The sequence below is a fragment of the Rhinatrema bivittatum genome, chromosome 15 (assembly GCF_901001135.1).
Source record: "Rhinatrema bivittatum chromosome 15, aRhiBiv1.1, whole genome shotgun sequence".
In the NCBI taxonomy this organism is placed as follows: domain Eukaryota; kingdom Metazoa; phylum Chordata; class Amphibia; order Gymnophiona; family Rhinatrematidae; genus Rhinatrema; species Rhinatrema bivittatum.
In genome coordinates this window covers 61,764,915-61,782,137 of record NC_042629.1, presented here as the reverse complement: position 1 = coordinate 61,782,137, position 17,223 = coordinate 61,764,915, and the positions used below count along the sequence as shown (strand labels likewise).

At 46.9% G+C, this 17,223-nt stretch overlaps 2 protein-coding genes across 2 annotated transcripts in view; one reads left to right on the top strand and one right to left on the bottom strand.

The window, feature by feature from the left end:
• LOC115077106 (protein FAM210B, mitochondrial-like) overlaps window positions 1–3,016 on the bottom strand; it is a 71,252-nt gene extending 68,236 nt beyond the window's left edge. Inside the window, exon 1 of the mRNA XM_029579303.1 lies at window positions 2,949–3,016. The gene's annotated coding sequence lies outside the window, so the exon portion shown is untranslated. The remainder of the gene's footprint in view (window positions 1–2,948) is intronic.
• Window positions 1–17,223, top strand: part of LOC115077105 (solute carrier family 2, facilitated glucose transporter member 1-like) — a 189,501-nt gene that overhangs the window by 109,984 nt on the left and 62,294 nt on the right. The window lies entirely within an intron of this gene.

The window sequence follows — 17,223 nt, the reverse complement described above, 5'->3', positions numbered from 1 at the left end:
CTGCGTTTCAAAACTAATTCCTTCTTCAGGGGATAAGTTTCATTTATTATCTCTGGCGGGTCAACGCGGGCAGCATTTTCAAACATGGTTACTCCCAGATGTTTGCCATCGTAGGCACAGATCTAGTGTTTTATTGTCGAATCCAAGCCTGAAGGCATAGGTTACATTGCCTTTTGGGTCTCGCAAATATTTCCATCCGTTTTTGACACCTTCTAGATCCAAAAACAAATATCAGTGTTTAGTGAGGAATGAAAGAGGTCACGAATGCAACCATCTCAATAGCCAAGCACCTCAAACACTCGTGATGCATTGCAGGTGATGGGGTCACAGAGCACTAAGCCGGGGCAGGCCGCTGCTAGATTGAGTTATGGCCCATCCAGACCAGGAGGGTTTTAAAGTAAAAGCCAAACCAGGTGCAGGTGATATCTTCTCATACTTTGGGGGTCCCATCTGTCCATAGCTTTGTTCCCTTCATCAAGCCCACTTCTAGGGTTCCCTCTAGCCAACTGGAGGTAGCTTACTTCTTAAAGATGTCTATCTGCCTGCTTCCTCATTCCTAGCTAACGTATAATTACCTTAATGACCGCATCACCCCCTTTCCCAGAACGATCCTATGAAAACAGGGAACTGGACAATTTTCAAAAGTCATTTATGAAGGTAAATGATGATGATGCACACAGGTAAAAGGGCTTTTGGAAATGTTTCTCGCCCCAAAAACTCCTACAGCTATGCACAGTTCAAGGGAATGTCGGACGTGCACACAGGGCACCGAAGACACTAAGAGGTCAATTTTAAAAGCATTGCACCCGCAAAAATGCCCACATAGGCGCGTACGTGGGTCGCGCCTGAGCAACACGGATTTTAACAAGCCACAAAGTATGCGTGTGTATACCCGTGCACGCATCAAAGAGGGCAGAAAAGGGGCAGGGCATGGGGGGGGGGGAGCATGGCCGTTCCGGGGCGGGGCCAACAGTTACGCGCATAACTCCGTATTTTAAAACCGGATGCCGCGGCGCGATCGGCTTGTTATCCACGTAACTTTCCTGCTGCTCCAGATGAGGAACAACTTGGTAGATCTCGAGTTGCAGGGCTTACAGGACAGAGTGAGGGGGTCCTTGTCAACAGCGGGTGTGTGCAGGATGAAGAACCAGAGGGGTCTTAAAGACCTCGCTGTTAACTGGGCAAACTGGTGGACTAACTGGAAAAACTGGGTTGTCCCGCGTGTGAGCAGGTTTTAAAATCCGCCTACATACGCGTGAAAAAGCCAGCAAAGTCCTAGGAAAGATACACAAAGGAAGTTTTCTCGATCAATCTCTTAAGATTGGACGCATACTTGCACGCGAGAAGTTTATTTTAAAACATATGTGCACGTTTAAGTGTGCACACAATTTAAAATTGCAGCATATCTCTGCTCGTGCGCTGATGGGCATGCGTACTCGTTTTAAAATAGGCCTGTAATTGTTCTGGTGCACTAACTGAGAATGAGAAACGTACCAGATGATGCCAGAAGCAGGCTAGGACCTATTAGCCTGCCCAGTCTGGCCCATTGTTCCCATCTACACTGCTCTGTTGATTAATTTCACCATATCACTCCCTATCCATGTCCCTTTTTTTGAAATCTTGGGGGAAACAAACGACAGCATGTTCCCATGAAGAAAGAAAATAGTCGGCAGATCTGAGGATACTGTGGTATTGTCAAGGATTCCTTCCTTTGCTCCTGGCAGTGCGAGAAGTGAACACTTCTGCGTGCCCCTCTGTCATATCACCAAAGGGATCACACTACCGTCAACGGTCCAGAGTAGGAGCTCTGACTGAAATGAAGTCAACATTGAATTTAGCTTTCTGTGCCATCTGTCTGACTCTAAGCAACACTAAATACAAAAGTCTAAACATTACAAATAAATGTAATATTGGAACAGAAAAAAGACCCTCTATTTAAGATCACTGTGAGCCATAGAGAGGTAGACTGGACTCCCCTCCCCGTTGAGTTACCGACTGACTGCAATCTATTGGCACAGGTTGATCTTGGCTCAGGTTTTACTCCCGTTCCTTGTAAGTCAACATCTTTGTGTGCCTTCTGTCTGGCTCTTATCAACACTAAATACAAAAGTCTAAATAAACATGAAAAATAAATGTAATATTGGAACTGAAAAAAAGGCCCTTTATTTAAGATCACTGGGAGCTATAGAGAGGCAGACTGGACTCCCCTCCCCATTGAGTTACCGACTCACTGCAATCTATTGGCACAGGTTGATCTTGGCTCAGGTTTTACTTCCATTGCTTGTATGGATTCGTAAGCTTACCTTCAAATCAAAACCACAGTGCCGTGCCAAGGCGTGGCCACCTCGCTCAGTTCAACTCAGTTGGCTAATCCAGTCCTGGTTATGCCCCATTACATGCATGGAAATGTAATTCTGGTTTCCCTAAAAATACAGGACTACATGCAATGGGGCAAAACCCTAGGACCGGATCAGTTTGTTCAAGTTGACCTGGATGAGGTAGCAACCCTAGGAGGAGAGGTTTTGGGGAAAGCTAGAGCTGGATCAGCCTGTCCTGGTAAAAGTGAGACTGGCTGGCAACTCCGGCTCGGTGCTTCTCAAACATGTCCTGGCGACTCCACAACCAGGTGTTTTTTTTTCCAGCTTCCTGCCCCTTGTGTTCAAGTGGCCCCCATGAAATGGACGGCACAAGATTCCACCACTCTGAAACTACCGTCAGCCTCCCAAACTACTCCCACTGGGCGACCTCAGCAAGTCACTTATACGCCATGCGCTAAAGCAGTCTGCCCATCTCTCTCTCTCGCCATCTGATTTTCATTCAAGAAAAGCTTTTCAAGAAAGAGACCTACCTTCATCTTTTGGAATACACATCATAACCAGAGCTTAAGAAAATAACTGAACCCTCGCCGATAGGAGGAATGGACCATATTGACGGAATAATCTGCTTACCATAAAAGGATGTATCACAGCATTAAACAGCAAGTCTGTGTCCTGCCCAGCATGTCCAGACTCAGAACGTCTAGTTGGTGCCGATGACATCATCACTGCATTGTGATGCCAGCAGGAACCTGGGCCACAGACTTACAGGCAAGGAGAGGCCAGTGTTCAGACAGCAAGCGAAAGAGAGCAGGGAACTTGAGACTTGTAGCGCTATTTTTTTCAGATTATTTTAATTCACTTATAGGATAACTGTGGGTCCAGTTTGTGACTAGAGATGTGCATTCAGATGATCTGATTGTGAAATTTGATCCAAATAAGTATATTTTTGGATTGGTTTGGGTCATCCAAACCAAATGGCAGTCCCCTGAAAAATCTGAATCCTTTTCGGCTCATTCAGTTTGATCCTATTAAAGTCTATGGGGAATGCAAAGCCAGACAAATCCAAGCTGGTTGGGGCTAGGATGAGGAAGGAGCAGGACTAATCATGCTTCAGCTCTTTTTCAACTTGCCTGTGCTAGCTGGAAGCTAAATGGATTGACTTCATCATGGTTTTTTTTTAGGTGAAAATGAAACTAAGAGCACTTTGAGCATCCACTGATCATTTCATTTTCAGTCATTCCTCTGTTGAATCTCAGAGAGAGAAGGTAGAGATTTTGAAGCTTTGCTTCAAAGTTTCAGAGTTAAAGAAAAGATTAGGAAAAAAGCTTTAGATTTAGAGGAGAAAGCAAGGTCTACTCTTACCATCACTATTTCCTGCTGTGCTGCTAGCAGCATGTGAAACTGCAATCTATCTGTCAGAGGATTACATTCTAACTATGTTAGCAGGCTAAGATGCCAGGGTAAGGAGGCAGGTGGCATAAACTAGTGCATTGAAGAAACATACAGAGAGAGAGAGATTAATTTTTTCTTGCAGCATGTGCTGAGTGACCAATGACTGAATATGATGGGGGCAACCTTTCGTTCTTCTGTAAAAATGCAAGTGATACCATGACACTGAACTAATTCCTCTTTGTGTGACTTGTCTGTGTATATAGTCAGTAAGCCTGCCTCAGGATGTTGATGCCATTGTGCTTGCTCCATACTTTTTACTCTATGCCTTGGGGGTTGTCATACCAGTGCTTGCTACTATATCCCTCACTCTATTCTTTGGGGTGTTCATGCTACTGTTTGTGCTGTTTGGCACTTCTTCTGGTGGCTTGGGCTATTCTTGCCTCTATTAGTGACCTTTGCCACTCTTTTGATGCTGTGGAATGTTCATGCCATTGACCATTTTAATAGCCACCTCCTGGAACTACTCTATTCTGTTTATATCTTTTTGAAGATGCAGTCTCCAGAATTGTTCACAGGACTCTGAGTCCTCACTAGAGACTTATACAACATTACCTCTTCTTTCCTGCTAGCCATTCCTCTCCTGTTGAGGAGGCATCACGAGTGTCCACAGTGCTATACAGTCACAGAGCTGGGGCTGCTATTTATAGAACACCGCCAGCTTACACAGCAGCATATACTTACAAAGCAATGATCATTTATAAAGCACCATCAGTGTACACAGAGCTGTATCCATCATCAATGTCTGTCGGCAGAACAGATAATTAAAAGTGTCTTCCGTGCTGGGGGAAAAGGACTGAGGAAAGCAAAGGACACAAAGGCAGGTGGGGGAGGGGAAGGTTGGAGGTATCCAAGAACAGTCAGTTGCATTCTTCAAGGTCACTCAATGAGACTGGTGGAGGTACGTGAGAATGCTCCGGTTTCACAGCTGCGTGCTGTAACCGCTGGACCAGCCTGCTGAATGTGAAAAAGAAGAGGTGCACTTGACAAGACAATGGTAAATTCTGTAACCTGCACCACTTAGAAAATGTTTTTTTTTAATTAGTATATGTGAAATAATCCAGACAAAGGCATGAAGCAGAGAGAGAGAGAGAGAGAGAGCAGACTGACAGCATTGCAGTACTGAGGCAGAGAATATTGCTTCCTGACCACAGGTCTTCTTGTACATTACTAAAAGGTTCTTCGATAAATGGGGACATCAGCTGGGGCTTGCTTCAGTCTTTTCCATCAGAAAGTTCCTAGCGCCTGAGATGTAGCACTGCAATTCCTGGCCGGGCCCTCTGAGTCACTTCCACACAGCATACCATCTGTCTGCCACACCTCTACTTAGTCAAGAAGGTGCATAGCGCTGCATGCATGTGATATCACTCTCCCAGAAGCTGCAGAAGGGGATTTGTTTTGGCCAGTGTGTTGTGGGGGGGGGGGGGGGGGGGGGGAGGGAGAGATTCACAAAACTCAGACTCTTCACAGATGTTTCCTATTTCTTCTCATTTCATGACTATATGTGCATCCTCTTCACTGCTTGGCTCCTCTCTCCTCTGTGTCTTCCCTTTCTTTGGTTCCTCATTCTCTGTTTTATTCATTTCCTATGTTTTTCTATGATTAGGAGCAACGAAGTCCAGGCCCTGATGTGCTTTCATGATTTTATGGCATGCACAAGGGATTATCTGTGTCTGCAGCCCTCCCAGCCAGCAAACAAAATAAGACTTGGTTTGTCTCATAGTCTTAGGCTTCCAGACGTTCGCCACACCCTATTTTCCAAGATCTGGCCAGAATACAGGGCGGGACCCTTGGTATTTTTCCCCATATTACTGCTGACCAACATTGTGATCACAACAAACATTTGGGATAGGATTGCCACTTCCCTTAAGTCAACCCAAACAGGCTGATTCAGTCCTGGTTTTGTCCCATGGCATGCATGGAATTGTAGCTCTGCTTTCCCTAAGAAAAATCAGACTCTTAAACTACATTTCCATGCATATCATGGGGCAAAGCCAGCAATGGATCACCTGAGTAAGGTGGCAACTTTAATTTGAGGATCAGAGCTCAAAGTAAAAATTTGACCAGCATCAAAATGGTTCTAGGAGTGAAAAATACAGACGTTAAAAAAAATTAAAATTAAGCTAGTATGGTTCTTATATCCTCATGGTCTGGATTTTGCTAACATGGCGTCTCACTCTACAGCTCTTCTCACTATTGGTGCCTGTGCCAACCCAACTCAATGAAATCCATGCTTCTTGGTAGGGTGAGCCTGACTGCTAGAGCTCATCCTCGTAGCCATTTCACTGGATGCCCGTGTTGGAGGAGGAGCACATTCTGGCTCACGAAAGCAGCTCTGGCACTGTGGGCTGATCGCAGTGCCAGAGCTGCTTTGGAAGAGAAGGGAGGAGGGAGTGTGCAGAGTTGAGAAGGTGGCAATCCTTTTTCACCAAATGTTGGAGTTTCCTTGCACGGCAAAATTCTTTGCATTGTCCCTACATATCCTCCTCCTCTTACTCGCGTTCCCTCTCCCACCTAGAACATGAACTAAGGTGACTTCTTGTGGCTAGAAGCAGCAGACTTCAGTCCCATCAAACGCAATGTCAGTCTCCAGATACCTTAAGTCAAGGGTTCCCAAGCCTATACTGGTGATCTCAGTAGACAGTGGCATTAATTCCACCCTTCAGTGCGGGAGGGGGGGGGGGGGAGCCAAGGAAATAGGAGGCCTGCTTGCAGCCACTTCTGAAGTAGACCCCCTTGTTCTGGGGACCCCTTCTAAAATTGTTGCTTGGGGGCTCATATATATTCATTATAGAAAGCTGTTTCAGTTTTCAGGCTATCCACAATGAATATATATATACACGGTATATATATATATATATATATATATATATATATATATATATATATATATATATGACATAAGTTTACATCTGCTAGGTCTCCAATATATGCAAATTTATCTCCTGCATATTCATTGTATATAACCTGTGAGGTCACCAGGCAAGGTTTTGGAAGTCCTGATAACAGCAGTAAGAGCAGTGGTTTAGCAATCTCTCCATGTTTCTTTTGGGGAGAGGGGGGGGGGGGGGGGGTATGAGGTTTCCTTCAGTGGCCTTCTCATCGAGAAACTCTGAGTGCTTTTAGAACCGTGCTGAAGGAGTACCTGCAGATTTGCTGGACCTCTGCTATTTCTGATGCCTAATACAGATTCTTAGATATCAAGGATGCTAGACTCCTGCAAAATGCAGAATTCATGGGACAAACACGTTGGAGCTTCCAACACAATGCTGGACGCCTGGTGGGGGACGAGTGCAGATTCATCCTAGGCCGATTCCAACCAATCTACCCAGAGACCATGGTTATAACAACACAAATGATCCGAGGAGCACCTCTAAGGCTTTAGCTGAGAGATGGCTCACTCTATGAACCACAGCTTCAAATGGGGACGGGACTCAATTCATTTAAACCGAAAGGAAATATTTTAACAGGTTGCTAAGCTACCGGCAGAGTCTCTCTTTATAGTAGGGGCAAACAGATTCTTGTCCAAGGGCCATAGATCTGCATATTTACAATTTTCAGACACACGAATGTGCCAAGGATGTCTTAGACAAGAGTAGGGCTGTCCTTAGGGAAGGGCGAACACGGATGACTGCCCTAGGCCCCATGGCTTTGAAGGCCTCCACGTTGCCGCAGTAACTCCAATAAGATAAAATCAGGGTATACAGGGGGTTTATCTCCTTCCTTGAAATTGGAGAGTGGGAGGCCAGTTAAAATGGACCAGGCTCAGAGGATTTATGTGATGGGAGTCCCTGACTGGGCAGGTGAGAAATACAAATTTCCTCTTTGTGACTCTCTCTGGTATTCTCCCTAAATGGAACCAAATTTTAGTCAAATACAAACCCTGGAATTAAGGAGTGATGTCCTCACACAGGTTGGTGGCTCCAACCAAGTTGAAATGTATTTACAGTCCAATTACATGGAAATAAAAAGGCAAAAATAGTAGTCACAGGCTCCACAGCCGTCAGCAAACACAAAAACACAGTACAGTCCCCTCTGGCAGCTCAAAACTCCATAAGGAAAACGTATTAGACTTCAGATGTAATGTCCCAAAAACATGAGACTTGGAACCAGCCTTTGAGGGGTAAAGTGCCACGAGCTTTCATTCACAACTCCAACTTTTCTCCCGTTTTCTCCCAACTCACTTCCACCGATCACTGTAACACTGATCTTTGACCAGGGGCCACAGACCACAGCTCCGTCTAAAATGTGATCACATGGATCCTGTGTCTGGCCGCCAAGTGTTGTCATCATTGAGGGGTGGCTGGGGGTTCCCCTGTAAATACTGCTTTCGTAGCATCCTCAGGAGTGGCAAACCTGACCCCCAGGTTCAACACCTAGGTCCATTATATACGGCAGCTTTACTGCTGAGTAGTCAGGGTGGCTCCTTTAGAATTTAGATTTTAATGGGAAAAAGAAGACCTTCCCCTTTTCTTCCAGATTTCCTTCTTCAGACATCTTGGCACGTGTGCCAGCAGAGCTCTGGTATCAGGACATGCGTGTGCTGGAGCCTGCCAGGTCGGAAAGGCTGGAGGAGCAGATGGTTTATTTCTGATTGAACTCTCGGGCTGATTGCTGTTGCTGTGTCTGGATGTGCATTGCTGAGATCAGAGGTCCAGGGGCTCAGAAATCTCATTAGGTTCCAGAGCCGTTCACGTGCGCCTTTGTTTATCTCGGGCACAGACTTGTTGCTAAGATTAAATCAAAGCATATGGGCATAGCCCTTGGACTCACAAAGCTGTTCGTGAGCTCCTAGCTGAAAGCAGAATGCTTGATGGTGGGGTTGGGGGGAGGCTGTTTTTTTGGAAATATAGAATACAGGTTGCCTCTTTGCGCCATAAGAGCTACAGAAGTCATCAGCAGGTTCTGACAGGAGACTTCTTCTCCAGATCATAGATTAGAGGAAGGATATTTAAGCACATTCAGTGGAAGGGTTCTTCCTGGAAGGATCCTCCTATCCATGAAGGCAGCAGTAGCCACCTTTTCCAATATTTCAACATTTTTAACATTATAAGTAACGGGTGCAGACTGAGGAGTTTCTTCCCATTGCCTTCTTGGGATCTGGAAGAGATATTTATTTATCCAGGGAACCGGTGGGTAAAAATTCCAAGGGATTTTTTTTTTTTGTATTTTTTGGAAGCTGAGAATCACCTGAGCATGGACAGAATGAAGAAGATTGAACTCAATGGGAGCTGATGTCCAATGCAGCTTTTATGATCAAAACCGCAGGAGGCTTTGCCCAACTGTGGACCACGTCATGAGTGACCTGACAGGACTTTCCGGCCTTTGTGAACCAATGAAAACTTGAGTCAGATGCAGAAAGATCTTGAGGTGAGCTAAACTACTCCAAGCCAGCACTTCTGACCTGTTCTCTCCTGCAGTTTAAGCTTGTGGTGGGGCCCTGAATGATTTGCTGGGAGTTGGTGCAGCCACCCATGGCAGCTCCTCTGAATTCAGCAGAGCTGGCTGCAGGTTGCCTCCCAGATCTGTAGGACATGAAGGACTTGCAGTGGACAGGAGCTCAGCCTCAGCGCTTCCATGCCTACCAATGAAATCTCCATGCGAAACCTCTCGTTGACTTTTTTACACCGGTCTCAAGATGTTCTGGGATTTACAGTCATGCCCTTTCAGTAAGAAGCTACAGGATGCCTTGGGACTCAAGGAGTTAATGGGGGGGAGGGAGGGATTTTCAAAGGAAGCAGAGCTGGAGAAGGGTTTGGATTTGCATACATACTTTATGAAATCCAGCAGTATGCACATGAGTTTTCAGGAAAAGTCTGTGCGCGTTGAATAGCGGGTGCAACTTGTGCAAGGCACTTTTGGTGGGGTAATTTTCCAAACGTATTTATGCACGCAAGCCCCCCTGGAAAACTGGTGTGACCCCACCCCTGGGAGCAGGCCTGCCCCAGGGTTGTGCAGAGATGGGCAGGCCGGCAAGGGCTCCTCTCCCTGATGAAAGGGCTTTGTGCGCAGCACAAAATGATTCATCGTGAGTGGAATGGGAAGGAAGAAATGCAACTTTTGTGACTCGAGCAGTGACAAAAGAATGGAGGAGGAGGAGGCGTCCTGGCGGCCCTTCCTCGGGATATCTTTCGTTCTGAGCCGTGTCCAGAGCATTTTGCACGATATCAGGAGTCTCCTCGCTCCTGCTTCGCGCAGCGCTGAAAGGTGCTATATAAGGAAAGGTGAGCTAAGCTGACCTGAGCGGCCGAGCGAGGGAACGATGAGCCTGAGTCAGAGCATTCCTTGACGTGCCAATGTTTACTGGTTTCACATTTCTCGCACTCTTGGTTTTCATTCGTGACCTTTTGCAGCTTGTGTTCAGATGTCAGGAGACCAAGTGACATTTACAAGTTTGCTAGTAGCCAGGGCTGTGTTTGTAAACCTACGGAAGGTACAAATAGTTTCCTCCCTTCTTCATGAAGGCATGGGGTTTGCTTCCCGCAGGACTAGTTAGGAAATGAATGTCTGGTCTGTACTTCCAGGGCCGGCTCAAGGCAATCTGCTGCCTGAAGCGAGGGATGAGATGGCACCCCCCATACACTCATTCACTTCTCTCCCTCTTCCATACTCACATGCACGCTCATTGTCTCTTCTCACCTCCTCTTTCCCCAGGCCTGTGGTTCATGTGCTCCACTTCCTCCTCCTCCTCCTCCTCCTCCAGTAGCATTGGCCCGCTCTGTCCTTGTTTTATTTTCGGCGTGCGGCCCGACACTGTTGCTCCTCCTCCTGCGTCTTCAGTTTCCTGCGGAGAAGGGCGACGCTCCTGCTCGTCTTTCTTGCCGCCCAGCACCGGGCTTCACGTTTTCTTCCAGGGCCACGGGTGCTGATGCTCCTCCTTCTTCGAGGGCGCGCTGCTCCAGGCCCTTCCTCTTCCGGCCTTCTGCAGCAGGGCACCCGGAGGTTTTGGGTGTTGGCCCAGAGACTCGGCAATTCGTTCAGGATTCCGGAGTCTCCGGGCCAGATCCAGAGAGCTCTCGGGTATGAGTGTGAGGCAGCCGCGGCAGGGGGCAGGCAGTGTGAGGCAGACGCCACAGCGGCGTTCTGAGAAGGGGCACTTTTTGCCGCCTCAAAATTCTGCCGCCTGAAGTGGCTGCCTCACCCTGCCTCATTAGAGAACCGCCCCTGTGTACTTCTCCCCGGAGCAGGGAGTGTTGGACTTTCCCTCACACATTAACAGAAATGGGCTATTGACGGGACCGGTGCAAGAATATTCGACCCCCTAGGTGAGCTTTAAGCCTTGCACATGTGCACTCCCTCTCCCTCCATTAATTTTCAGGCTTATTGGCCCTCTTCCTCCCCCCTCCCCCTACCCTCCCAAGATTTTGATAATTAAATCAACAATCATGATGACCCCAGCCACCCCCCCCAACCCGAAGAATCCTGAAAGAATGCGTAACTGGACATAGGCAGGACAGTTTACCAACGCCATTTACATGGGGAAATAAATACCGACTTACCAGCCCTAAGAGCAACTAAACCTATGCACAGTTCAAAGGGAAAGTAGCCGCATCCTTTCCCTTGAGAACCGGTGCAAAGCCTGGCAGTTAAAGGAAAGCTTAAGCTACACAAGCAAAAGAAAAAAGCAACAGTTGCAAATAATACTTAAAAAAAATAATCCGCCAGTCTCAAAAACCACTGAACCAAATTTTGAGCAAAGGTGGAAGTAAGTGGAATGGCAGTGGAGCTGGAAAAAGGACCCTATGGCCTGTTTTCTGTGATTAGATGACTGATTGGTGAAGCGTCAGGACTGCAGCAACTGCAAAGTTATGATTTAACACAAAATGTTGTTAGCTCCACATTATCCTGGATGAGGTGGCTGAGGTCTGCTCCCCTGGCTATGCCTATGTCTGTGTTTATAAATGCGAGCTTCTTCAAAACATGGCTTCTTGACACACCCAACAAGAAAAGGCTTGGACAACAGCCGTGTGCTACGTGGCATCTATGACCTCTGCTTTCGGAGCCCGTAAATACTGTAAACACTGTCATTCCACCTTCAAGAAGAGAAAAAGCGCAATGGAGTTAAAATAACAACTTGTAGACTAATAGATTTATTGGGGCATATGCTTTTGAGGAGAAGAATTCACTTCGTCAGGTGTATTTTGTCCTTGAAAACGTATGCTTACTAAATCTGCTAAGCCTACAAGGTGCCACCAGCTTCTGGGTCTTATTTGCTACTACAAGACTAGCATGGCTCCCCCCTCTGGATGTTTTATCATGAATGGCGCTAGATTCCAGTAATAAATCCATCTAAAGATCTGGCCCAAAATGTGCTCTTTATCACTGAAGCCATGCTTAGCATCCCAAAGGCAGGTCAACACTTTTTAATTTGTCCTAAAACATGATGGAGTACATTTTCAGAGGCTTAGTAGGAAACTACATAGGTAAAAACAGGAGTTATGTGGGCAGAATGGCTGACTTTGCTTACGTGGATTTTCAGCCGATTAAGAGTAGTGTGCACACTTAGATGGTAACTTTTAAACAGCTGCGCGAGCGTCCAGAGACGAGGCCATTTTAGAACATACGTGCGTATATGCGTACATGGTATAAAATAGGCTGTACGCATGCACATGTGCACACAATTTTAACTGGGCATGCGCCCATGCATGCAAATACTGCTTCTACCGCATAAATGGGTAATAGACACGCAGGACAGCACACGTACCCATTAAACCAGTTTGTTCCCAGTTTGCCCAGGTAAAGGATAGGACTTCCTAACCCCCCCCCCCCCCCCCTAGTTAACTAGCCTCCCTTTTACCCTGGTAACCCTGCTCACCTCTTTACTTTTTGTTTCAGGGCTTACACGCCATCCATAGCAGAAGTAAAGTTACGTGGCTGGGGACCCCGACGTGCGCTTGTGGGCATAAGTGCTGGTTTAATTCATAAATCCAGGAGCGCCCACACGTAGCCAAGACCAAAAAAATGTTTGTGCGCATACGCGGGAGCCTTTTAAAATCCTCACAACACGTGCCGGGCCGACTTGTGCACCTATTTATTTATTTCCATTTATATATACTGGTATTCAAAAGAAATCATACCGGTTTACATTCTAAAACAATAAGATACATCAAAATAAAAACAATAAAACATTCATAAAAATATTCAAATCCAATATAGAATAAAAAAAACCCCAACAGCATCAGTAAACATATTAACAGCAATGGTAACCTAACCACTTTCCCAACTTTGGTGCACGTAAGGCTTTTAAAATTGACCTTTTAGAGCCACAGTAAAAGAGGGCGTGAAGAGAATGCATAACTTGGTTGGGGGCAGAAAACTGCCTATGTACATGAAAGTTTAAAAAACTGTACGCACATGATCAACACATGTACCTTATGTTCTCATCTGAGATGATGTCAGATCTGCAGAACCACCTGATCTTCACACACAAACTGTGCGGCTGGTTAGAGTTTGAAGATCTGGTTGGTGTGCGCAGGCTGAAAAGTACACGAAGACTTTTGTTATTAGGTACCTTGCTGAAAATGTACTTGCGTATTTTGTTGACACAGAGAATTAACTCCTGGACATTTTATACTTCTTTCCCCATGGATGCTGTGGAACAGAGAGAGTGGGTGTGGGGATCATGTGGCTGGTGGTGGAGGGAGGGGCATGTGTAGCTGAGGTGATCCCAGGAGGTAGAATCTGCTATCACTCCTCAGTTGTAGCTCCAGAAAGTGACTTTGGGAACAAAGAAGAGGATTATGACTGTAAAAACCAGGGACAAAGGGTTCTCTTCCTGGCATCTGGTGAGTGCGTTCAAAATATCTACGCGTTCCTAAAAATGCGGCTGAGTAGATGTTGGATTGAACTGGGCTCAGAGGCAGAAAGAGGTGGAAATAATTAAAAAATATATTTCTTCTTTGTAACTCTGACTGCCCCCGACTGAGGTTCCTGCTCATCTCTTCAGGCTTTCCTTGGCAGACTCTGGATCTGTGAACCTAAACTATGGGATCAGATAACTCCAGTCCAATTTGTAAACAATGTATTTATTCTTCTGGGGAATCAGCAATAAATCACAAAGCAGTCTGAGTCACAGGCTCCTATAGCAGAGATAACAGCACAGACAACTGGGATAAAAAAACCCACCGCCCATGGCAGCAAGACCAAAAAGATTTCTCTATTTCAGAAAAGCAATAGATTTCAGTCTGTACCTGAAAATATTAATAACCCCAAAATTATTCACACACTTGAACAAACAGTTTACTGAGTTAAGGATTACCTCCTCCTGATTCCTCCCCCCTAACCTTGCCCTCCCCCCCTTGACTCACGTCCCCCCCCCATGTTTCCATACCCCTATTATTCCCTAGAATATCTCCCTAAAGGGCAGCCCTTAAATTAATTATCTCTGTTATTTTTGTTACATATATGTATATGATATTTATATACCTAGTTAACTGTTAAACAAGCGTTTGGCTTTTTCCACTTATGTTTATTGTAAAGCCTCTGGCTGAATTACTGTTTGCTGTAAACCGAGGTGATGTGCATTACGTGCCGCGGTATATAAAAAACTATAAATAAATAAATAAATCTGTGAGGGAAAAGAGGTCCTGGCATGGAACTTTGTCCCATGCATCCTCCGAGGGCTCCCTAAGGAGAAAGCAAGCAAAAGGCGTCTAGGAGCTGAAGTCTGGCATTCCGGTATCCATGCCGGAAGTAGGAGGACTACTGAGCAGTACAAGCCCACACGAAAAAGGGGTCTGGTTCTCCCGAAAGCAAAGCCAAGTCTCAAAGCTGGAAATTTGATTGGAACCACAAAGAACTCGAAGGAAGCCTAAAAAAAACCAAAAACAGATGATCCCTCCTCCATGGGAAATCAGTGTTATATACCCCCCTAGCGGTTTCCTTTTACATCAAACTTTCTCAAAGGTAAAGTTGCGCCATTACACCTGCTACTGCAAAACCAGCTCCCCGTAGAATGTAACAGTAGAGGTTAAGGAATGGAGGTTAAGTAAACATCACAAAAAAATATAACCCAGGGACCTGGGTCACATGACAGCGATGTAAATCCTCCGGCCCTGATACCCTACCCTACAGTGGTCAACCTTTCTGCCTGCTTCCCCTGTCAGGTTTGCAATCTGCCATGGCATGACGTAAGAGCTGTTCCGCAGGATGCCAGGCTTGGGATGCTTGTGTGTTTACAATAGGTGGACATACCAATGGACAGACTAGATGGGTCTTTTGGTCCTTATCAGCCATCGTATACCTTTATTTATTTTTTTTATGATGAATGCCAGATTATTATTACTGCCTCGTGTATTACCTTTAGAGATTGTCTAATAATCAGGGGTGTTTCCCTGTCCAGGGCCATTCAATAAAATAGCAGGCAGTTGCCGCTGACTTCATCCCTATTTTCTGGTGAGGATTTCACCAGCCGTTTTCCTGTTGCTGCTCCTCCAGCTCTGAGTGAGTGAGTGAGAGGGTGTGATAAGCTTCAGGCCGTAACTCATCCTCCCCTCCCCACCCCCTCAGCTTCCTGAGTCTGCTTAATGGGCAGGGGAAGCCTTTTACACAAGCTGAGTCAATTAGTGGCGATGTGGTGGGAGGTGACTGACGGAGCAATAGCTTGCCCTACTCACCACACTACCAGCCCTGTCTCACTTATGCCCCAGTACCCTTCTGCCTTTCCCGTGACACAGGACATTCCTGAATCACAGCTTGTCCGGATGGCTCTTTGGAACACTCACACTGAGCCTACCTGGCACCAGAATATTATCCCCCAGTCTGCCTCGGAAATATAAAATTTCTCAGATCAGCGCCAGACTGAGTGAAATCAGGTTACATTCAAATTAAGGAGTTCAGTCATGCAGGAGCACCAATTGAGAAAATATTAGCAGAATATTAGAAAACGTATCGATAAGGGCCATTCTGCTGATAAAGGTAACAGAAGGGCCTAAATATGAGCTGTTTTCTTTAGAAAAAGAGCTATATCATTAGAGCCCATGAGTTAATGAGTTACAATATAGTACAGAAGTACAGGTGTTGATGGATAGGAGTGCACAGTCTGTGCCTGGGAACTGTGCTTTATAGGGCTCGTCTATGCCTGGAAACTGTGCTGTTATAGGGCTCGTCTGTGCCTGGGAACCGTGCTGTTATAGGGCTCGTCTGTGCCTGGGAACCGTGCTGTTATAGGGCTCGTCTGTGCCTGGAAACTGTGCTGTTATAGGGCTCGTCTGTGCCTGGGAACCGTGCTGTTATAGGGCTCGTCTGTGCCTGGGAACCGTCCTGGTGCCTGTTATAGGGCTCGTCTGTGCCTGGGAACCGTGCTGTTATAGGGCTCGTCTCTGCCTGGGAACCGTGTTGTTATAGGGCTCGTCTGTGCCTGGGAACCGTGCTGTTATAGGGCTCGTCTGTGCCTGGGAACCGTCCTGGTGCCTGTTATAGGGCTCGTCTGTGCTTGGGAACCGTGTTGTTATAGGGCTCGTCTGTGCCTGGGAACCGTGTTGTTATAGGGCTCGTCTGTGCCTGGGAACCGTGCTGTTATAGGGCTCGTCTGTGCCTGGGAACCGTGCTGTTATAGGGCTCGTCTCTGCCTGGGAACTGTGCTGTTATAGGGCTCGTCTCTGCCTGGGAACCGTGTTGTTATAGGGCTCGTCTGTGCCTGGGAACTGTGCTGTTATAGGGCTCGTCTCTGCCTGGGAACCGTGCTGTTATAGGGCTCGTCTGTGCCTGGGAACCGTGCTGTTATAGGGCTCGTCTCTGCCTGGGAACCGTGCTGTTATAGGGCTCGTCTGTGCCTGGGAACCGTGCTGTTATGGGGCTCGTCTCTGCCTGGGAACTGTGCTGTTATAGGGCTCGTCTCTGCCTGGGAACCGTGCTGTTATAGGGCTCGTCTGTGCCTGGGAACCGTGCTGTTATAGGGCTCGTCTGTGCTTGGGAACCGTGCTGTTATAGGGCTCGTCTGTGCCTGGGAACCGTGCTGTTATAGGGCTCGTCTGTGCCTGGGAACCGTGCTGTTATAGGGCTCGTCTGTGCCTGGGAACCGTGCTGTTATAGGGCTCGTCTGTGCTTGGGAACCGTGCTGTTATAGGGCTCGTCTGTGCCTGGGAACCGTGCTGTTATAGGGCTCGTCTGTGCCTGGGAACCGTGCTGTTATAGGACTCGTCTGTGCCTGGGAACCGTGCTGTTATAGGGCTCGTCTGTGCCTGGGAACCGTGCTGTTATAGGGCTCGTCTGTGCCTGGGAACCGTGCTGTTATAGGGCTCGTCTCTGCCTGGGAACTGTGCTGTTATAGGTCTTCCTCTATCTGTGCCTGGGAACCGTGCTGTTATAGGGCTCGTCTGTTCCTGGGAACTGTGCTGTTATAGGTCTTCCTCTATCTGTGCCTGGGAACCGTGCTGTTATAGGGCTCGTCTGTGCCTGGGAACCGTGCTGTTATAGGGCTCGTCTCTGCCTGGGAACTGTGCTGTTATAGGTCTTC